At 40.0% G+C, this 24118-nt stretch overlaps 1 protein-coding gene across 2 annotated transcripts in view; it reads left to right on the forward strand.

Annotated features, from left to right (window-relative positions):
- The window catches only part of tmem132e (transmembrane protein 132E), a 409273-nt gene that overhangs the window by 1788 nt on the left and 383367 nt on the right, over positions 1 to 24118 (forward strand). The window lies entirely within an intron of this gene.

Raw genomic sequence — 24118 nt, forward strand, 5'->3', positions numbered from 1 at the left:
CGCCCCATCAGTCTGTTTGAGACAAAGTGGACATAATGGAAGACGACTGAGGAGGACACGAAAGTCCTAAAAAAGCCAGACATACTGAGAAGCCTCAAAGCTTCTGGGAGGACGTCCTTTGGACAGATGAGACAAAACTTGAGCTTCTGTGTCCACAGACCAAACCTGAACCAAAGAACAGAACCCTGAACCTACAGGGGAACATGGAGGAGGCCTGGTTCTGTTCTGGGGCTGCAGGTCCGGACCAGAACCTCTGCAGTCCAACGAAACCTCAAGACTATCAAGGCTTTCTGAAGTGAAATGTGCTGCTCAGAGTCAGACAGCTCGGTCTCAGTCTCAGCTCATGGGTCCAACAGGATAAAGACCCAAAACATTCAGCTAAAAACACTTCGGAATGGGTCAGAACCAAACATTGGACCGTTCTGCAGTGACCTCTGAGTCCTGATCTGAATCCTGTTGAACATTTGGAGCAGGAGCTTCAGACCTGAGACAGCTTGAGTGGACCAGGACACCTGAGGACACCTGAGGACAGGTGCAGAAATCACCTGACTGTACTGATCGCCTCAAAGGTTGTGCATCAAATTATTAAATTAAGGGAATCATCGATTTGTCAAAGCCAGTTTCATTAGTTTCTTTAAAAACAAAAAACCTGTGGAACCAAAATTCAAAATCAGACTAATTTTTAAACATTTTTATTTGTTGATTTTCAGTAAATTTGTTTCTCGTTATTACTTTTGTCAGTTTCAATTAGTTTTTGTGACCTTTGTGTGTTTTTCTTTGACTGGAGAGTACAAACAAGTTGCTTCATGTCTGGATTTTGGGTAATTACGTCCCACTGATGATGAGTTCAAATCCTGTGGGAATCCAGCCGGCACAGACCCGTCAGGAGCTGGACTGCTTACTGCCCACATTTGAGAAGCACACTCACTAACATGAAGCGTCTCCTTTTGATTTCTTCCTCTGTGCCGTCAGAGTCGTTTCCTTCAAGCATAAAAACCACCTGTGAGCAAACATACAGGAGAAGTCTCCATGTAGAAGGACATGTTGCAGAAAAAATAATGCTTTTTCTGTCATGTTCCACTGATCTGGACACTGCTTCTGCATGAATCCCCCCACACTCTTAATATTCCACCCCTTTTTATTGATGCAGCAACGCTCTCTGTTTACAGCGCCGAGCAGAAAGTGTCGTTACAGTGCATGAATTAGACACGCTGCTGGAAGGCACCTCACTCAGTCTGTTCAGTTCTGGACACAATTACCTCAGTTTGCTACATGGAGACAACTGTATGCGTAGATTTTATTCCATATTTGGTGCTTAACCACCTTTAAATGCCCAAAGTCTCTTCTTTCCTTTTCATTTCTACTAAGTATTTTCTCAATTTCATTACTGCACAAAAGAAACGCCTACGTATGCAATAAAGTATATACGCTCCTTGATGGCTGCATCGAGGCTGTGAATGCTGCTCGCTGCAGCGCTCTGCCTACACAAATCCTGCCACCGTCTGTGGTCAGTTTCCTGCTGAATGCAGGGGAGACCCACCTTCCCCAACAATAAAAGCTTTGCTGTCAAATCTGAACAGATTAGGTGTGGGGTTGGCTGGCTCCTTGGAGGTCCTCAGAGGCTTTTGGCCACCGGATGCCTGAAGTTTCTTCCTCGCAGAACTCCCCCGACACACTTGTATGTTAAACAAACTGTTTGTAAAAGAGCATCAGCAGTGTTGGATGAAGAGCAAGGCAGACAAATCCCCCCCAGGTGAGAGAGAACATGGGTTTTATGACTGCTCAGGGGAAAAGTCAGTCCTCTAATGAGCTCGTTCATGCACATCTGTTGACACGTGGTGTCATAAACAGGCTCAAAGTTATTCTTTTTTTTCCCCTTGCAAAGCTGATTGAGGGATTTGTCATTGTGGCAGTGCGAGTTGTTGCCTTGCAGAAGGAGTGCTGCTTATTTGCCTCTTCTGTTCCTTTCCACACGAGGGTCGGAGGTCAGACGCAGCGTTCTCGGAGCTGATGGGGTGAAGAGTTTCTGATCAAGGACGCCTGAGCTCGGCATGTTTGCTGATGGGAGTGTTTGCAACCAGTTTGCTGTTTTCGAATGTGATGCTATTTCCAAGTTAGATTTATCTGACCTCAGGCTGAATGTTTGAAACTCTTCATGCGGAACACTGTTTTTAATATAAAGAAAGTTGTATTTTTTCCCCCAAAAGTTATCATCTGAACAGTTCTATCTTTTGTTACAGTCAAAACATTTTATGCTTGATTGGATCCAAAGAAGTATACAGCTTCATGTAACGATCTGATTTATTATCTCCACCCACATGCATACTAACTAATCAGATTAATGCAATCAAGACCAGCGCACTAAAAACCATCCGCCTCTTATTGTAAAATTTATGCACTTATATGAAATAAAACATTAACCTTCAGGCGCTGAAGCAGAGGGGATGTTTATGATGGTTATTCCTTTATAGTTTATTTTCTTAATGCACAATTGAATTGATGAACCAGCTAATACTTTTCTTTGAGTGACGCCTCCAGTTTGCTGATTTTTATTTAAGCAGAAGTTGCTAAAAATACGCATTAGATTGACTGACTGAAAATATCAGCACATTCTCTGTTTATCCAACTAATTAATTTTTTGCCAGAGTGAAGCAGAGGCAGTATTTCATATACAGTCATGGGAAAATCAAAGCCCACCCTCCTTTCGGTTCCAGGATTTTCCATATCGGGGGAAAATTAAAAATGGTTTGATCTTTGCTAGGTTCGAAAAGTATTAAAATCTAATCTCAAGTGTACAAAAATGCACAACAGATTCCACTATGTCATGATTTATTAAACAAAGCCAAAATGGTTTATCCTTGCTGCTTCCACAGGACTTCAGAGGTTCTGTATCATCCAGGAGCTGCTGATCAAATCTATGGATTAACTGATCAGCATCAGTGGGACCACCTCTAGAAAAGGAGGATATTTTATTTCTGCTGCTTCTGAGCGTACAGGTGTGAGTTAAAACTACGCCAAGGTGGAAAGACAATAGCACTCACCTTTAAAAAAGCAGTTGTTGTTGCTTCCCATCAGTCTTGGAAAGGTTAGAGTCTATTTCCTAACAATTTGGAACCCATCATTTTACAGACAGAAAGATTATTCATAAGTGGAAACTGTTGTGTCCCGAGGCCATTTTGTTTGCGTAACACTGTGCAGTTGTCGGCGGCCCAGCTTGGCGGGTTTCTGGTTGGACGTTTGTGTCCTGCTCCTCATTTCTTATAGTCCAGCTCACATGTCAACGAGCACAGCAGCTGCACAGTGTTATGCAAACAAAATGGCCTCAAGGCATAACAAAAACCTTCCCAGGAGTCGACGTCCTAGCAAATTCACCCCAAGTTCAGACTGTGCAGTGCTCGGAGACATGAGCTCCATCTCAGACTCTGCAAGCCTCAGCTGGTAGGTAAAAGATTAAAGGTCATGACAGGACAGTTAGACAGACTGAACAAGTACGGCTTGTTTGGAAGGTCTCTTCTCTCTAAAAGGAACATGGCTGCATGACTTAAATGAGCCACAGGACTACAGGACTTCCTAACCCTAACCCACAACCCACAGTGCCATGTTTGGAGAAAACCAAACAAACACTTCATATCAACTAGCAAGCACGGTGGTGGAAGGTTGCTGATTTGGACTTGTTTTGGGCTCCTGTAGGTCTGAGTAATCTCCATCAAAGTGAAGCAGAGGCAGCATTTCATATATTAAAGAGGTGTATATGCAGTTATCAAATATGCAAATTGATCCCGTTTGGTTTACCTCCTGGGCTGGACGGCGAGCTGGACGAAAGCCAGTAAGACTGTATTGCGGTTAACCTGAGTAATTGGATTGAAGGGATTACGTCTAACGGTTCCACGGGCGGACGCGGTGATGTAAGTGGCGCTGATGGCTCGAGCCCTCCCGTCTCGGGTCGGCTGCAGAGCGAGGTGTGTGGAGTCTGTCCAGTCATGGCTCGGATGCAGCTGGCAGCCTTCCCAGCAGCAGCGTATCTGTGAGCGGAGACAAAGTGGCAGTGTGACTCACCAGCTCTCATGTTCAGGCCTAATTGATTTACACGTGGCGAATCGAAGCATTTGCTCTGTTGCTGTGTGAAGAAGGTGCTTTTGTTTTTTGCTCTTTTTGTATGAAAAAGCACAGCCCTTTGGATAGTAAAAACTGCCTGCATCTCTTTATGCATTAACACTTTCTGACTTCAAATGAGTCAATATTTCTATTTAGTTATTCTGTCTTTAGGCTGGTGGTGTCAAAATGCTGGATTGCTGGCGGTGCACCTGTCACTTTTGTTTGTGTTTTGCATTAATGAAGCATATTGTCTTTATATTTAGCTTGCTCTTCACAGCTGGTACTTGAATGGAGGGGGGGTTATTTAATTTATTTCTTTTGTGGCATTTGCTGCAGGCTCCAGAAAACGTGAAGCCAATGAAGAACAGCACACAGTTGGAAATTATTTTTCTTTCTTTTTCCAGGGCTCAAAGCTAAAATGAATATTTTCTCTTAAAACTGGAAGGCAACCGTCTCACACTAACAAAAGAAAAACAGCAAACTCTTTGCTTTACTTCACTCTCAGCTTTGTCCTAATCACAGTCACACTTTCTCCAGGTGAGTCTGTGATTCAGCCCTAATTGTTTTTCTTAATTTAATAGTAGGAACAATCTCAAACTGACTTTATTAAACTGCAGAAACTCGTTAAAATCTCTCTGAAGTCCAGCGTTGCATGAATCCTTCTGATGCTCGGAGCTGTTTTATCGCTCTGAGCTCTCTCTCTCTCTCTCTCTTCTGAAGCATTGTGGCTCTGCAGTGGCTGTTGTGTCGTGAATTCTAAGGACGTTGTCCTTTTATTGGCAGTGAAAGCAACCTTTTATGTTCCGCCAGTCAGCCAAGATGTAGCTCGCCTGAAGGCTTTTTTTTTTTAAGAGTTGCATAAGTTAGGACATTAAATGGTTTGTAATGTATCACCAGTTTTCTTTGGCAGATCTTAAAGTCAGAGGTTTTATCTGTAAAATGCTTGAAATCCTAAAGGCATGCGTGTCTTTTTCTTTTTGTGTCGGAGATGAATGCCTCGACAGCAGAAGGTTTAATGAGTAGGTTTCAATCTGCTAAAAAGACAAAATTAAACAAAGTAAAGATAGCGTGCATTCAACCACAAGTTTGAGAAAACCCTTCTTCCTGAAAACTAGAAAATGTTTTTTTTGTTTTAAAATCTGTGGTGACCTTAAAGGTAGATATTTCTAACTCGTGGGTCTAACTCGTGCCCTATTACCACAACCCTAGGTGTTTTCAGAAATAAGATCTGCTGCTGTGTGCACACCTCTCATTCACATGCAGATTCTTAAAAACACCAATCTAAACACCATAAGCACCTAATTACCCTAACCTTCTCTCTCAGTGAAAATGCACCACAACACAGGACAATTTGTGACACAAATCATTTGTGTCACTAATTGTATGTTTGCAGATTACACTAGTGGGCAAGCAAGAAGGCAAGCCAGATAGCATAATAGCTTGTCATTATCCGAGAAGAGCTCTGCTAGATTAAACAGGAGAGCGAAGGTGAAGGATGGGGAGAAAGAAGAGGCTGCAGATGCACCAGAAGAACAATTTTGCTAAAACGATGCCTTTTGTATGCAGTTCATGAGCTTTTTTTGGGTTAAAAAAAAAGCATGACGTAAGCTAAGAGACACTGTCATAGCTGTTTCTGGTAGTTACCCCTATTAACTTTGTGTGGTGTCAGCAGAAAAGGCATGTTGGAGCAGAGAGAGCGATGGTTGGGGAGCAGGCGTTGCCTCTAAAACCACTGATCTGCACCAGGACTGGATGCAGGAAAGAGGCTGGCTTTTCTTGTGAAAAAACGTCTTTAAATGTTTGTTACTGAAGCTCGTCTTTGTAACAATGTGAGATGCTGCTATCAAGTTATACAGTTGGTAATCTAGGTTATTGCTTTAATCAACGAACTGATAGACTGAATTCCTTCAAAATACGGCGACAGAATCTGAATATGCTGCCCTGCACTTTTTTACAATATTGGAAGTAGCTGCAGTTAGTGTTATATTTTCTAGAATATGAAAAATTTACAATGATCTTCACAAGATTACTTTAAACCACTGGTAAATAATAAATTATTGAAATGAGTTTGTAGGGGAGTGCATTTGCACAATGCACACAAATGCTTATTTACCTCATTTTTATGCAGCAAACACCAAAAATGACTGGCCTCGGGTGCCTCTGTCTGCTCCGCTCAGGTGTGAGAGAAATTTTCTTTTCTCCAAGAGAACAGCGTGCAGAGCTCTGCTGTTAAATTTAAAGTGTAGCCCTTTCTTAGCCTTCTGTCGAACGAAAGGAGGAGGAAGTGGCAGAGACTCACAAACTCGGGGTAGCAATCAGTTACTGAGAACGTGGAGGCTGGCTCACCGAGAGGCGATGGGCTTTGCTGCCCTAACCTTTGTTGACTCGGGAGGGAAGGCACAGGTGGGGTTGGGCCGTTTCTCTCAGACAAAGAAACGAGTGTTTATTTCTGCAGGAATATCTTCCAAAATGTCACTTAAATGCAACTGCTAATCTTTAGGAAGTCTCTTTATAGCCGCCAACCCTTAAATCTGGTGAAATTACCTGACAGCTCTTGATGTCACGTGACTTCCTGCCTCTGCAAGGCCGGGCTTTGGAACCGGTCCTCCATCTCTGCAGTGAGAAAGTGACCGGCGAATGAGCCATCTGCTCAGTGCTACGAGTACTGTGTTCAATAACACTCCGTCTATACCATGTAGAGATGGGCAAGTTTTTGAATAGTCTTTAAATTATAAGAATTTTGAATAATTGTTGATATTAACGTCTTCATATGCTGCACAAAGTTGTGTTCCAACAAACCACAGTCCTTCATGTTAGGTGCTTTGTTTGCACACAAAGCTCCTGCCATGGCTGTTTTATTTCTCATATATAATAATCTGAACTACATCTTCACTGCCAGAACACAGCCCATCCCTCTTGTTGCTGATGTATTGCACTAAAAAAAAAAAAAAAATTAACAATTATCCTGAACTATCATGATACACAAATACATATGTGTGTGTATGCAAACTCTGTTCCATAGTGCGTTTTGTAGCAGCGAGACTTTACATGATGTGAAGTCTCCATCAGTTTGGTTTTGTTTTGGATGATATGTTTCGTACTTGTGTTCAGAATTATGTTATCTCCGCTTCAGCGCACATTTTACAGCAACACAAGGAACGGCTTGCTGTTTTACTGAAAAATTACCGAATCTTATTACTAAAAGATTCATAGTAAAATAAACATTTGGTGTTTTTGTTGTGGCTGGATGGGTGGGTGTTTGTAAATTCTGTAGGTAATTGACAATTATTTTGTAATTGTATATTTACCTGAAATGCTAATATCATGTTGGCGCCTCGCAGGAAACAACAAAAAAAGTCATGGGTTCATAGGAGATACGTTCAGCTCGGCTTGCATGTTCTTATTTCCCAACAGCTTTTGACTAAACTGGTACTGATGATATTAAAGAGTCATCAGAGCAAAGCTACATGATGGCGAGGGTTATTTGTTTTATTTTAAGTATATTGAAGATGCTGAGCTCTTTGTTTCTGTGTGACTTTCTTCTCACCTGTCTTTGCCAAGCTGTTGGGCCATATTTCTTATTTATTTGTAGTTTTTTGGTGTCTCTAAATCATTATTTGACTGTTGTGGTGGTCTTGGTGCCCTCTAGATCGGTGTTCCCTTTTTTCCAAGACGTCAGTGACTCAAAGTTCAACTGGTCTGTTTCTCACTAGGAGCCATTTTATTGAATGGCTTCAGCGTGTTGACTGGCTCATTTACGTACATGTTTGTGTGGTACACACAAATATTTACCATGGATGCAAGAACTGAACCATCTGTTGACTCTAGAATATCTTCACTATAAAAGAAATAAACAAAAAGTGCTAATATTTGCTGTTTTGCTCCAAACACCTTGCTGCCACTTTGATCATATGTCAGATTTACCTTTTGACGCATGCATGATTCATATATTACCCACATGGCTCTAAAACATAAGGAAGGGTTTATCATCTTTTAATGTCGTTTTTTTGTTTTGCTTCAGAATGATTGATGCAGGTTTGACTCTAAAGTTCTGGAAAAGTATCAGATGCAGTTCACTTTGTGTGTATGGTGTTGATTTTTCTTGTTCCGTGTCTCAAGTATTGATTTTTATTTTCTTTCTCCTCTTCGGTTTTCAAACTCAGAATTTCCAAACCACATTGTTTATGTGTGTACCTGTTAAATTTTTCAAAGTTGGAATAAGATTTTAAATTTTGGCGGGACAGAAATGAATTTTTCTTAAACTTATAAGGCTGTTGGTGAAGATGAATCAATCTAATCTGTATCTATATTTTGCTTTTGCAGCAACTGATCTGACCACACCTTTCATTTATGGCAGGGGTTCCCAAAGTTAGGGTCTGGACCCCACTGTGAGTCACTTAACACAAAGTTGGGGGTCTTGAAATAATCTCCTGAAATCAAACTAAATTTGAAAATGATTCCTAATTGTATTTTTTCTGTAATGGTTACAAAAGGAAAAAAAGAGTAATTGGTTAGAAAAAGTAGTATATTATGAGTTTAGTCTAGTTGTGACATCATTATTCCCTCATTTATTTACATTTTAGCAATGTTTGTGTAATTCAAACAAGAATATTTGGAGTCACAAGTTTCTGATTCTTAAAATAAAAACAGGAAAGCTAAAATAATCCACTGATCTATGGGTTACTTGTATATTCCATAATGCATCCTATCTGCTTTGTCTTTATTAGGCACCATGCAAGATGTCTTCCTTTTGTTGTTCAGCCTCTTTCTTTTTTTGGAAATACTTGAAAGTAATCTGTCAGAAATAATCCACCACCTGCTTGGCTTTCATTGCCTTGAGTGCAGTGTTGTGTAGGATAATTAGACTTCACATGGTAATTATTCATTTGAAGTGGCAGATGATTGCTGTGGTATTGTATCATGCACGTGCAGCAGAAACTCAGCATGCCACTGAAGTTCATCTTCTTTGTAGAGTTTTAAAGTTTAATGACTACCTTTCTACGTGAGAACTTATTCAAGAATGTTTTAATATTGACATAACTTAGTGGTTCACTGAAGTTTAGATGGGGATGCAGACATGCCTCAGATTAAAATCTATGAAGATGTGAACCATTGCTCAGCAAGGAAGCAGTGGTTGTCTTTATTAGGTGATCGTATGTTTAGTTTAAATCGATTCTCGTGCTCTGCAGCTCACGCAGCTTTTGATCTGAAGTGTTTTATTTTTTATTTGCCTGTGTTATCCAGTCAGGCACTGGATCATCACCTAGTTTCCATATTTGCATAACAAAAAAACATTTCAGATGCATTCTGCACACAGCAATATATCCAGTCACTGCTTCTAAGATACCCTGCAATGACTTTTAGTCCCATTGATAGTTGGGCTTTCTGCGAGACCCTTATCAGGTTTTATTGGCGAGATATCAGGACTCCCTCTGAGGCTTGCTCCTCTCTCTCGACGGCGTTACGAGGGTATAATCATTTTCCTCTAATTCCGGTTGTCTTGACAAGCCAATATAAGTCACATTTAATAAGTTGTCTCCCCCGACGTGCTGAAGGAGAATGAGCTCTCTGAAGGAAGAGAAGGTTACACTAAAAGTGCTCCCTTTAATTTCACTAAGAGGCCTACATGGAATACAGACTTAAGCAGAAATGGTATATAATGTTAAATCCACATATGTTAATTGTCCACAATAGGGGACGACCTCCTTTGTTTGCTTCTATAACCTCACTAGAAAGTGTGGAAAATCAATATTTGTGCTCATAAAGCTCATCTTACTTCTGTGCATTCAAATATTTTAACTTTAACAGTTCAGGTGCTGTTTGACCATATATTTCTCTCCGATCAATCTATAACTAATGATATTTGCACTAATATTGGCTCATTGGACACCAAAAAGGCTTGTGGCAAAGTTTGTTTTGTCTGTACTGTTAAAATATATCATGAATCAATGAACAAATTGTAATGACACTTTCAGAAAGTAATTGCTGGTTTGACATCTGCAGCGAATTAACTTCTGGAGTCAATTTAATTTAAATGGGTATAACTCAGTCAATTTTGCAGATATTGAGCTCAATACTTGAGTGCTAAGAGATCTTGCAAAATCTTTAAAACTTTGGCATGCAAGGCAGTGAGTTTCTTTTCTTTGTGAAGTTTAATTGTGTTCAAGTCGTGGTGCTTATTGTCCAACATTTGGGTCTTTCTCCTGAACCGTGGGTCACGACAGAAAGACTTTGTCCATTTTTCTAAAGTAGGATATTTATACGTCAACACTCCCATACAGTTAAGGTCACAAAGTGTAGCCTTTTAGAATCAATTGATCGTTTAGACTCGGTGCCGTATTGCTTCTTTCAAGGATCTGACGTGACAGAATTCTGAGGTTTTACGATTTTTAAAAAGCTGAATATATCCAGACGTTGCTTCTCCCTAGCATAAAAGATGAGCGGTATTAATCTGTGGGTGTTAAAAAATTATATATAAATCTAATGGGTGTCAGTCGTCAGGCAGGAAAAGCTGGAGAGATCAGCAGAGTCGTTGCAGATAAGCCATCTCTGGTATATAGAAGCGTTTGCTCCATGCTTTGCATATCAGCACCATTTCCCAGAGGGCTTCATGTGAAGGATTTGTCTGCAATCAGTGCAAAGGAAACTGAAGAAATATGACCAGATTGTAATATTTCGCCATGTTTTGCAGTAATGCCTCCCCACATTGATATCTATATATATATATATATTTCCCCCCAAAAACTACAAATCTACTCAGTCATGAATGAAACCCTCCAGTTCGGCAGCCAGCCTCAGTTTTGTCCTTTTAGTGTTTAAATGTTTTTTAGAACAAGGTTATTTTTAGTTGTGGGACGGCCTCTGCTCCACTGTTTCTCTGTGTCAGCAGGACAGAAGGGGGTGGTGGGGGGGTGGTGGAGCTGAGCGAGCTGCGTGTTCTCATGGGTTAGTTAGCTGTTTGACTTTTACAGTAATTTCAAATAAATAGATCATAACACCATTGGTGCTGTGGTTCTTCCAAGTCATGGTTCGGCTCGTATCTTGGTAAGAGGGTCACATCCCGACAGTCTGTACTTAACCTTCACAGTACGAATACAAGTACCATTTCTACACGGCACAAAAAACTAAAAAAAACAACCGAAACTGCCCCTCTCCTCTGCGGATGGCAATTAAAAAGAGTATATTTCTTCGAGAAGTGAAATAGTTGCAGTTTTGTTTGTCTTTTTTTATTATTCTTACTGTTTGATTTATTATTCAGTTTAAGTTCTTAAAGACATGAAGACTGAAAGCAGCTGTGAAATAAAGCTGACATTTCTGCGGTGGATGTTGACGCATGTATTACCTGCCTCAGGATGTTGGACGGAGCTGTCAGTTTCTTTCTGTTCATTTCTCTCTGCTTTTTCTGGGATTTCACACACAGATTTATTGAAGAACTTGAAAGATTGTCAAACGGGAAATTCTGTTTTTTTTAGTGTTATGTTGTCCTTTTTTAATGTTTCTTTAAAAATGTGATTCTACACTTTGATTAATAATTGAATTAGAATGAAATAGTTGGTTTTATTCGTTAATTTCCTTTATTGTTCCAGATTTGACAGAGGGTTAGGATTTCTCACTAAGAACATGTCTGCGGGTTTAAAGCTGCCGTCTCTGCAGGGATTTTGATGCATGTTTTACCTGCTTTAGTATGTTGGATGGAGCTGTCACCTCCTCCTGTTCGTCTCCTGAACACGACAAGCCGTCAACATTTTCCCGACTCTGGTTTGTTTTCCCATTTTGTGTGGGATGCAGCGTGGATGTGAGCAGAAACAACATTCCACCTCAGATTGAAATTACTGATGGAGGGCTGACTTCCCTGAAAGCTTCTTTTTCTTTTAACCCTTGAGCTGCAGAAAAACAAATAAAAAGTCATTGGAGTTTTAAGGTTTGCAGTATTTCTGTGACACCTGCAGCAGTCGGCACTGGCAGGCTAAAAAGGAACATGTTAAATAGTTAGTTGTGTGTCTGTGTGTCCTCGTTGCGCACGCAGCTCTGTCAGACTTTTTGCTCAGAAGCCAAAGTCAATAAATTAGTGAAGTGCACGTACCACTGTTTACTGTGCTGTCAGTCAATAATATAGTCCGGGACTTCGGAGAGTAGAGTGTGCTGATTTGCTGAAAATATAGCTCAAATCTTACTCGTATTGATTTTAACACAGAAACAAAAGCTTTACAAATTAGGCCACCATAACATCGACTGCAGTGCGTTTTCCTGACTTCACTTATAATGTTGTGTACAAATCCCCAGACAAAAAAAAGGGCCTCTGTCATTGTTTTGAAGTATAATTTATATACTTATTACTACTGACGAGGAAAAGCAAATCCAGAAACCAAACCATGCTGTAGAGCAGCAGAAATGAGTCAGAATTTAACATAATAGAGGTCTGTTTCCTTATCTTCTTACCAACAAACTATTGATTTTAAAATAAAATCCAACCTGTGCTGAACTGTAAATCTGAACTTTTTATTACGGCTGCTTAAATGTTTATACATTTATATTTTCTTATTACCATTCAGCTGCTGTTCTTCTGTTTCCGTCATGGTTTCTGATTCACTGCTCCTTTTAACAGCTTTGGAAAGGCCCATGCAAAAAAATGCATCAAAACTCCATCAGGTATAGTGTGCTGTGACTTTTGGAAACAATACGATGTAATAATAATAAGAAAAACCCAAAAAACGATGAAATCTTACCTCATGTGATCGTGCGAGCCAACCCAGGCCCGTTTGCAGCTCTGTGCCTCAGACTTAATGACTGAACTGACATTTGGATATTTTAATAGTTTTTACATGTTCAGTTTGTGTGCTGATTTTTGGACATTTTAAAATGGCATATTTTAACTGTGTGTGACGGGGTCACACACACACTTTTGAGCTGGCAGAACTTCATAAAATATTTGTGAACAAACTCCTTATTTCTACGATTCTTTGCACTTCTTGCACAGTTTGTACATCAAAACAGATATTTTTTTCTTTCATCCAGTGTGTCTTTTACCTTTAAATGACTTAAAGTTTTCTCTCAGATCCACCCAGAATGTGCACATCCAAACTCTTTGACTTCTATTATATCTGAGCTCAGAGAGCTCTTAACTTGTTATATCTGCAGTGGAAAGCACTTCCAGTTCAGGGATTTTTCTTATGGGACCTATAGTTTTCACACACTGACGGTTTGAGGTCTAATTTCTGCTGTGTCTGTCCGCCTGACTCATGTAGGCGTGGTCTCAGGGAGCAACAGACACAGGTGTGTGGTTACCCTGGTGATGCTCGTGCACCACTGGCAGCAGCTTTGGTCTTTACAAGTTTTACAGTTTATGCATCAAACTTTCACCATTTTTTTTTTTTTATCAGTTTAGATGATTAGGAAAGAAGTTCCGAATTACTGTAGGGTTTTAGAGGAAAAGGATCATCTGAGTTCAGGCAGAAGCTTCAAAAATTCAGACATTTTGTAGTTAATTTACAGCTTGAAGCTCTGAAGCATTAAACCCAATCATAAAGTTATGTCTCGAACATGTTTACATTCCTGCTGTTAGGAGAAATATTACTCCCATCTACAGGTATGTCTCGTTAAATTAGAATATCAGTTTTCTTTAGCTGTAAGCCATAATCATCAAACTGAGCAGAAACAAACACTTGAGATAAATCACTCTGTGTAATGAGTTTATATAATATAAAAGTTTCACTTTTTGGATCGAATTACTGAAATAATTAACTCCTCAGTAGTAGTTTAATTTATGGAGATGTACGTTTTTCTGAAAAATGACAAAACAGAAAGCCCTAAACGAATCAGTTCAGGCAGTGAAACAGAAATAAATAACTTCAGTTTGTCACTGTTGGTTGTTTTTATTGGAGAACCGAGACGTTTTAGAGCGATCTGATCTGAAGTGTGGCCCTGAAACTTTAACCAAGGCTTCATTTTTCTAAGCAGAAGCTGCTGCAGAACGCCAGATGCTGCCTTTGAGCAGGTCTGTAAATATTTCTGGATGCACTTATTTCCCAGTAATGGAACAAAATGTTTTGTCATGACGTGTCCACATCCTCACTGTGTGCACTCTGGGCCCTGGAGCATTTGCCGGATTGATAAAAGTCCACTGTGATCAATTCTTTTATTAGGTTACAGAGGCTTTGGGAGAAAAGGAATTCCTGTTTTGTTGTTATAGATTTTGTGAGGCTATATTAGGACCACAAGACATTTTAATAGTTTCACTAAAAGCCCATGAAACAGGATCTAATGCACACAAAAAAGCTCTAAGCTCCTTCATACTCCAGCCTTGGGCTTGGCTGCTGTTTGCTAACATTTTAACACTGGTTAGAATTTTAATCGTACATCTCAATAAAGATTTTTTTTATTTTTTTGCTGTCTTTTGATAAATAAAAACTAACTTGTAGCACTTAAACCTATCCTTAAGCACAAGTTCTAAACAGGCAAAATCCCTTTCCCCATTTCTTATTCATTTTTGCATCCTTCTAGATTTACAAATTCTGCTTTGAACGTTGACTTTAATGGTTTAAATCCTCTGCAGCCACTCAAACGCACAACATTAACAACTCTGACATTCTTCATGTAAAATCCATGACTCCTTTTATGCCATGGAAGGAAGGGAAGTGGATGAATGAAGAGCATATACACGAAGTTGAGGAGTTTTCTCTTATCATACCACAGATATACATTAACAACTTGTTTAATTTTTACTGGTAAAAAAACTTTTAAAGAGATGCATTTGTGAGATCTCAAGAGTGCACTTTGCAGAAATAGGAACTGGATTGATTTGGCTTCCATTTAACTCACCAGAAAATATACCAATTAGCAAATATGAAAAATATGCTAATCTATATTGTAATGGGATGGAGGCTAAATGAGCTCTCGATGTGGAGCCTACAAAGCAGCTCTGTGCCTTTTAACAAAACTCTGTTTTTTTTTTTTTTTGCAGATGCTCCATTAATGCAGTATGATTTCAATGTTCCACAAGCTGACCTACAAGAACAGGTGATCTGCTGGAAAAGTTGCTTTTAGCTGTTATTTGGTTGCTGCGTATTTGGAAGTCTTGAATGCAAAACAAACAAAAAAAACATTTTGGAGATTTTTATTGTCAAAATCAGAAACAATGTGTCTTTGTGAATTAGATGCATCCAAAAGAGATTTTTGGTTTCTCTAATTTGTGCCTCCAAGCAAACTGACTTGAAAGCTTCCTCGGTTTCTAGAATGCAATCGGGCATCCCTCCTAACTTGTGAAAGACGCTTCAGGCAAGTTTGCAGGGATGAATTTAAAGTAAATTTATTGCCCATCTGACTAAAATGATATTATACAGCAGTAGGCTTTCCCAACATGGTGGTCAAATATTACAGCTGTGCAAACTATTTATTTTGTTTAAGTTAATGCTCATGTTCAATCTAGTCCCATGATCAGAGCATACTGTAAGAAGTGATCTATTAGAGCTCCATGTCAGCTAGCACAGCTAAAGGTGACTGGGGATATTGCACGTCTAAAAACAAGAAAAATGTACTTAAGTTGCTTTTCTTTAGAAACTGAAGTGTTTTCAAATCAGAGTAAACATTGTTGCCTTTTAAAGGCAGAACAAAAAAAAACAACTTTTCACTCCCTGGTTTACTTTAAACTGAAAGACAAACCTGCTAGAATGTTAAAAATAAGCCGGAACATTGATGGTGTTTGGAGGGTCTTATGCCCCTTTTACACCGGCTCTAATTCAGAAGTCCGGCTCTACTCCGCTTTACTCGGCTCGGCTCGATAAAGAATGCATCGTGTTCACAACGGCCAGTTTGGTCGGTAGCAGAGGAACGCCTCCTCATGTTGCGGGGGGTGGGGCTGCGGCACGGGGGCGGTGAACTACCGAAACTTGGCGCAAGTTGTGTAAACAACGGAAGCGCTATGGACAACGTTGGCCCTGTGTTGTTACTGTTTTTTAAACTTATGGTGATTCTCCTGAGACTTCAGGAAGAAATGCTCTGGATGCCGCCATTGTTGCGCAGAGTAGGACAGCTGTTATCCACCGGAGATTTCAGGCTTTACAGCGCCTTCAGCTGGGGGACAGACAGCTAAACGCTGCAGGGTAAGCTAATGCTGTTGTTTATATTCCTACCTTCGCTCTTTATGCTTGCATCTGGTCACACCCACGACCAATGAGTGAACAGGAGCTAAGCTTGCGCCGCCCATTAAGCAGGGCCGACCCAGCTGGCCCTACTCTGAAGCAGGGACCAAAAAAGCAGTGACCGGCCTCGAAAAAATGCTGGTGGAAACGTGCGCAAAGCAAGCCGAGTAGAGTGGAGCCGGGACCTTTAGAGCCGGTGGAAAAGGGGCATTAGTGAGGTCCTCAGGTTGTGGAGGGGTTTTTGAGGGTTATGTTAATTTATCTAAAATGAACATTAAAGTAAATATTCAAGTGGGTGAAAGTATTGTATTTAAAATGAATAAATAAAAAAGCTGAAGATGGAACCTTTGTTTTGGAAAGCACATATCTCAGCTGCTTGCCAAATATTTAATGAGTCATTGGCATTGATTAAAAACCTTTCAGGTGCGCTCAAATAGATTATACTTTTACACCAGGCAGCAAGAAAATCTCATTTTCCTTTTGAATAATAGAACATTACTTTCTGGTTTGTTTATAATTAATTACACAAAGACGAGTGTAAAAAAAAAAAAATGCATATCCATATCAACTGGAGTCTTTGTAAAAGACTTTCAGAACTGGATATGACTGAGGTGAACGAGTTAACGAGGACACTTTTTAGTTTTTGCTTTAACTGTTCGTAGTGTGAACACTTTTTTTTGTTAAATTAAAGGACAAAGCGAGTCATGTGTAGTTTTCTCACAGTGGGGGAAAATTGATAAGTAAACTGGACAACAAAGTAATGAAGTTTCAGAGTTTTCTGTATCTGCTTTCAGCGATCACACATCTTTTGAGTGCCAACCTTAAAGAGGCTTGGAATAATGAATTAGTCATGGAGATCTCTGAGGACGTGAGGGAGAAGAGTTTGGCCTAAATGCACGAGCCCATCAGGAGCAGATAAAAGCTCTCACAATTAAAAGTTTTACACACAGGCTCATTACTCCAATTCTGAAACACTTGAAATCGCTTTTATTCTATCATGGTTGGCTTTGAACGTTGGGATTAAATACAAATATGTGGGACAATTTTAAATTGATAAGGCTTGGTTATAAATTCTGTTTTTTTATTTGTACTTTAATGTTTTCGTTTGTAGAGAAAACGAGGCACTTGGGTCCACCTTCACTCTGGATGACCCAACCCCACTGTACGTTAAAAGGTCAGGTTTTCTAAATTCGCTGAAATCCAGCCATGTTCTAATGCAGGGGTGGCCAGTCCTGGTCCTGGAGGGCCACTATCCTGCAGGTTTTACTTGTTCCTCTGCTCCAACACACCTGATTTAAATCAGTGGGTGATTAACAGGCTTCTGCAGAACATGAAGAGGTGATTTAACCTCTGAATCAGGTGTGTTGGAGCAGAGAAACAAGGAAAACATGCAGCATGGTGCCCCTGAGGACCAGGATTGGACACCCCTGATCTACTGGGTTGTGGACAGCTTAGCAGACCTGTTAGCTGGTGTGAAGGGGGCCTAAGTAACCATGATTTAATTGGTAAGAGTTTTCCTGGCCTAAAAGGAAAGTAAAAAGAAGGTTTTATCTGTAGGCTCTCTAACAATCAGCCCCATGAATGACTGACTCCTCTTTTGGCTGCTTCCAACTGTTCATAAATCACCGGTCGAGACGCCCACATCCCACGAAGATGTGCACATTCATTATTAGCGCTGACACTGCAGAATCAAAAGAGGCTTGGAGTATTGATGTGGGTCAATTTCTCGGACAGGTTAGACATTCCCAACTCAAATGTACTTTTAAAGCATGTTTAAAAAACAACAGAGGTTGAACTAAGTGCTGCACCAAGACAGTTAGAATAGAAATAACCAAATAATCATTTAAATAAAGGACAAAGAAGACATGAGTGAGCAGAAATAAATTTGAAAATGCAAGAGGAAATGTTTGTTTTGAGAAATATTCGGACGTACGACCTGAAATATCGTCATAAAGACGATGGTAAAATGTTTGTTGATCTACTGCATAAGAGTTTCTTTTCTGGTAAGGGAAAAATAAGTTAATTCATCTTCATTTGAACACGTTCTAATTGACAATTTTCAACGTAATCTCTGCAGACGGCAGGACGACCACATCTGCCGCTGAGCCACGAAGCCGATGATTACTCTCATATGTCGATGGTTGTCAAATGGTTTCTTCCTCGCTTGGTGGTTTAGAGACGTGACAAAGGTGGACTGACTCCTCCTTTAGGTTGATGTCAGGTTTTAGGACAAAGTTAAAGAATTTGACTTTTTACAGGAATCTGAGGGTTTTTGAACAGACCAGACAGGATTTGAAAGGTTGAGTCTAATCAAATTAAATCAGTATTTTCCTGCCGCACGTGATGGACGGCGAGCTCTCAGGATTCATTTCAGTGTTTATACCAAAAAAAAATCAAAGAAACTACATTACAATGTTTTGTTTCCTTAAAAAAGTAATGAGATTTGTAAAAATAAAAGCAGTAAATCAGTACCTTTTTAAAAAAAATGTTTAAACATTATAGAAGTTAATGCATTACAAAGTATTGCACAATATTTAAAAATGAAATAAGGTAATATTCAAAATAACGAGTTTCTAAAGATCTCCAATAAAGTGGAATATAAAATTAAGTGAAATTTCCTTTTGAATATAATTGACACATCAGTAAATTCTTTGAAGAATAATAGTAAGATTTAGTGAAGTTTAATTTATTTTTTCTTCCCTAAATCTCCAGAGTTGAGTTGAATCCATGCGTCTCTACTTCTTACCTCGCACGTCGGTTGTCTTTTTTTGTTCTTGCACAGAAACCCGGAGTGGTGAGACGTGACCCGGATCCGTTCATTCATCTGCCTGTCCGTCTGTCAAACACGGTTCTGTTTCTGAGTAGCGCTAATTGCCCTCTGGGTGGGTTACCATAACATATGTTTGCATGCAATGCGTCTTTGACACCGCTAACCGCAGTTCAACGAAATGACATATCTGAGGTTGCTCTTAGCCCTTGGAGGAAGGAGGCCACGATTGTTATCCGATTTCTGCTTTTTCTGCGGTATCTGGGAAAATGTTTCTGACGTGCTCTCCACCAAACACAATGATTAACTGAAGAGCAAACTGTACTTTTATTGTTTAAGGTTGGAAGAAGTGCAAGCATTGATTTTTGAGGAGATTTCTAACCTTCTGACTGTGCGATGTTGAGATGGGAAGCTGAGTTTAAAATCGCTGGTTATTTTTGGTAAAGCCAAATGACCGTCAACAAGGACTTATGTCTGGCTACTTCACACAGTTTCATCTTTTATGACTGGCCAAGGGAAAAGGGTTGAAAAGAGACGTCACCTGTGACCCCCTCAGTCAATAAAAAGCTGCGAGTGTATTAACACCCTATGAATTCTGTGTTGAAGATTAATGGGCTGCTGTGATTTCTGGGGCTCCGTAATTAATAAGGTGTCAAAATGTGCCAGCTGTTCCTCCTTGACCGCTTGCGGTTTGAGGAATTATCAGTTGTCAGAGGTGTTTATAGTTTAATTTCCACCGACTAAAACCTGCCAGAGATGAAAATACAGACGAGTGGCTTAATAGGCAGTAAGAACCATCAACGGTCATCACGTTAAGATTCATGAGGCCGAATTTTTAGTTTCTCACAATAAAATGATTTCTGAAGAAATTTTGAAGTGTGCGACTGAAAATTCAACATAAATGCAATTTTTTTTCTCTAAAGCAGAATAGGAATTTTGGACTTTAAAGTTGCTGCCAGTGGCTCTTTAGGGTCATGGTGGTGTTTATCACTCCATGACACGTTTAACGAGACAGATGGACACGCAGACTAGAAATGAAGCCTCAGTTACTGTGCATAAAACAGAATCATATTGAAAAAATCTTGAATCGCACATAAATCTTCATTTTCGATTTTGAAGAGAAAGTTTAAAGCTCAGGTACAATGGAAGTCAATGAGAGTTTGGGTGTGTGCACTCTACATCATCATTGGATGATTTAATATTGTCTTTATATTTTCTTTTGACTTCCTGTGGCATGGTTTTCACCAGCCCTGGTGAGTCCGCTTTAATCGAACTCTAGTTCATTTAGGGGAGGTCTGAACGTGCAATCGAACTCTGATGTGGACCTAAAAGGCAAACTCTGGTCGGCCTATAAAACCTATGTCTCGGTTTGGTTGAAGCGAACTCTGGCGCGGTTCAAATGTGAATGCAAGCGGATTGGAGACCGCTCCAGAAGCAGGAAGTGGACTGTAGCACGGGGCCTTCTGGGTAAATAAACCAAAACAAACGTGCTTTTCTACCGCTGGTGGGAGAAACGGCTCGTGGTCAGATGTGGAGTGAAGAGGAGACCAAACAGAAATCCTAAAACTGCTAAATTTTTGTTTACTTTTCCAGAAGAAGGAAGTTGCGTTCAGTGTCTTCTTCAGAGGTTTTCGTTGTTTCCTTCAGTAGTTCTCGGTGCAGCGCCACCTCAGGCGAGGGGGGGAACAGGTTACTCAAAGAGTTTGAATCTTTCGACTCGGTGCAGCGTGAATGTGAACCGCAGCAGCTGAAAACGTAACAAATATTGCGATTTTTGGTCTCGAATCAAACAGAGTCTACCGGACTATCAGGTGTGAATACAGCCGAATGCAAGCTGTGAGTACAAGACTTGTTTTGGGAGGCGGGAGTCCGGCAGCTGGATTACATGCCCAGAATATCTGAGCTGGTGGCAGTGATGGTGGAGGTGTTGGCCTCCTCCAGGACGCCTTTCTGCTCAGCTGATTCTGAGAATTTTCCCAGAGCCACCTCTGATGTGCCACGAGTTCTTTCAAGTTCCTACTTTGTGCAGTCCAGGTTTCTGATCCGTACGAAGGGCGGGCAGCACGGTAGCTTTGTAGACTTGAACTTTTGTCCTGGTCCGGGGGGTTACAGTTCTCAAAGAGTCTTGAGAAGGCCCCACTGCACCTGCAAAGGTGATGGTGTATTTCATCATCAATGTTAGCCTTAGATAATAGGAGGCTGCCAAGGTATGTAAAAAAAGTGGTCCACATGTTCCAGTTTGAGTCATATTGCAGTGAGAGGACCCACTAGGTGAAAGAGGACAAAAAGGTGTATGTTTTGATGTGTAAACTGTATAAAAGGTGTAAAATTTGTGTGAAATAAGAAGTTGTTGGCAAAAATGTGGAAAGTTTAGACTGCTGTAAAGTTGGTGTGTGGCATCACACCCAGAGCTAAAGATTTTGTTTTAAAATCTTCAAAAATTAAAACTTAAGCTGTCATTCTGTTAGTATTTTATTACAAAAAGAAAGTCCAGCTTTCTGTGGCTTGTTTAAATGTTGAATGATGAAGTATGCTGAGTTTTAGTTCCAAACAGGGCTGTGAATTTATTGCAGCTCCTTAGGTATTTTGTCTACACAGTGCGATACATTGCTACCTAAAGTCATAACACACTATTCCCAATCGAGCTGCGCATTTTCAGAATTTTTTATTTTTTTTATATGGGTTTCTCAAAAGCTGCAGGAAGAACAGCTAATCAAAAATTGTGACTTAACTGGAAGGATAAGGGGTGAATAATAATGAGGGTGCTTCAGTGCTTACGCATTGACACCCTTCATTATAATTTTATTAAGCTGACTAGAGAAAAATATACCAGTTTTTAGTTGTAACAAATATTTTAATGTCTACTCGCACACTTTCAGAAGCACAAGTAAAATATCGCATGAATAGAAATATTCTAAGGTGCTTAAACAAGCAAAGTGTTTTAGAATATGTTTTATAATATATTTACTAAATAGGATGTCGAATTTGTAAATAAATTCCTGTCTTTTACCTTGTGAAACAGGCAGGTGTGTGTGTGTGTGTGTGAGGGGACGGTGATAAAAATTCAGATTCAAAATCCAGCTGAGCAATAACAGGGAATCCGTATGAGCCCACCTCATTGTTTGTGTTTAGATGTGTGAAGACCTGACAGCATGATCCAAAATGAATGATGGGAGCTTCAACTCCCAGAAACAAGCACTCCAGCCCCCCTGGGAAATCAAACAAGGTGCAAACTGGGAGAGCCAAACTGCCTTACAATTGCAGCGTGACATTCTCCGCTGTTGCAGAAGTCATTTTTCATCGCCGTTCTCCAGCGCCTTCGCTCAAACGTGCCCACGGTGAGGCTGTTAACTGAACAAACTGTGTTCTGTGGGGGGAAGTGTCCGAGTGAACCCATCATCGCTTTTAATGACGATTAAAGGGCAGGAGTGCAGTGTTTAATTAGGGAAGCATCTTTTCCAGGTTATTTACATTCTGGATTTTCTGACTAGAGATTTTGAACAGCTATTATCAGTCAAAACAATTAATATTAAAAAAAAAAAAAAAGAATTTAAGTGTTAAAGGTGACGGACATGCTGTCCTATTAGCTCAACACAACAGCCAGTCACTTAAATGCAACTGAACTCTGGAAAAGGGGGAAAATACTCAGAAATTGTTGAGTTCTTCCCATACATTGGCTGCTTGGATGTCAAAAAGCAATACCTTTTATTATAGGACATACCAGATAAGCATCATAAAAGACTTACTTTTAACATTACAATTCAACTACATTAACTGGTTGATGGTCCAGTTTTGTATTTAGAATCCTGTTGACTGAAATGTTGCTGCAGAATCTCTCCTTCCCTAAAAGATAGACTATTAACGTTCGTATATTCCCACCATGGGCCCGTGCTGTTGGGCAGCACTCGGTGTAATCTGTGCACCATTTAAACGGGGCATTAGCTGTCCTGCCCACTGGACACCCTGCTCCGAGCTGTGAACGTGGCATTTATGTCCACGGTAACTGCATTCAGCAGTCAAGCAAATCTAATGTCTGAAAATCAGGGATTTTATAAGAACATTAGAAAAAACAAAAACATGTCTTGCTATTAAGTTTAGTCAACTCCTGCAGACTTATTGCTGCTCATTAAGTGGACTCGCACATTTAGCAGCCCCATTACAACTTCATTTGGACATTGTTCGGTTGAGAAAACAGTGATAAACTAAACAAATGGTCTCATGCAAAAGTGTTAAAATTAGAGTTAAGCTTATGCATGGCGTGATGAGGAGTGGCCATGAGGTCATGGCTGATAAGGGACCAACTATCTGACAGAACATCACTTCAAATTGACCAAATAATCCCTTTAAGTATTTTCTTTTCTAGTTGTTTTTGAAGTGCAGCTCCATGGAAAGTGCCACAAGGTTTTATGAGTAAAAAGTTTATTTCTACTGAGAGCATTTGATTGAATCCATGGGTGGCCTTAAAGCTACAAAATTTATACAAGAGTGCGAGAAACCAGTTTCTCTGTTTGGAATATTGAAACTTGTCAGACTGTAATTTTCAGTTAGAAAACCAGCAGCTTCTTCAAGTTTGCGTCTTTGTGAGGAGACTGACAAAACCGAATGACTCGGCCTTTGTTTGACGTGACATTGACAGTACCCAATAATTACGTTTTCCACTTTTCCAACTTTAGCACAGTGGAGTAAAATTCAAAGACTTTTTAATGACTCCTCCTTCAGCGTCTGTGTTTGCAAAGCATTTTGTTCCATTGTTCCAAATTGAGAGGTGAAGTTAAAGATTAGTCTGACAGATGTGCACACCATAATTATTGGTTGGGCTGGGGTATTGATGCCAGACTCACGATTTTCCAGCTGTTTTGTCATTTGCCACCCAAATCCTCAAGGATACCCACATTGTAAGCAACATTTAGCTGTTTGGCTCGACCCAGAAGCTCAGTGCAGATCGTTTGGAGCCAGCTGTGTGATCATTTCTGGAGTGAAGTAGCTCAATTATTTGCTAAATGCAAATAGCCAAATAATTTGAAATCTTTTATGCATCTGTGGGAAGTCTCTATGGGAACTCGTAGTGTTCAGTTAACCATCTGTCCCAGCTGATTTACTGCGCACAAGCTGCATGTTT

Source organism: Kryptolebias marmoratus, linkage group LG13 (genome assembly GCF_001649575.2).
Source record: "Kryptolebias marmoratus isolate JLee-2015 linkage group LG13, ASM164957v2, whole genome shotgun sequence".
NCBI classification, from domain to species: domain Eukaryota; kingdom Metazoa; phylum Chordata; class Actinopteri; order Cyprinodontiformes; family Rivulidae; genus Kryptolebias; species Kryptolebias marmoratus.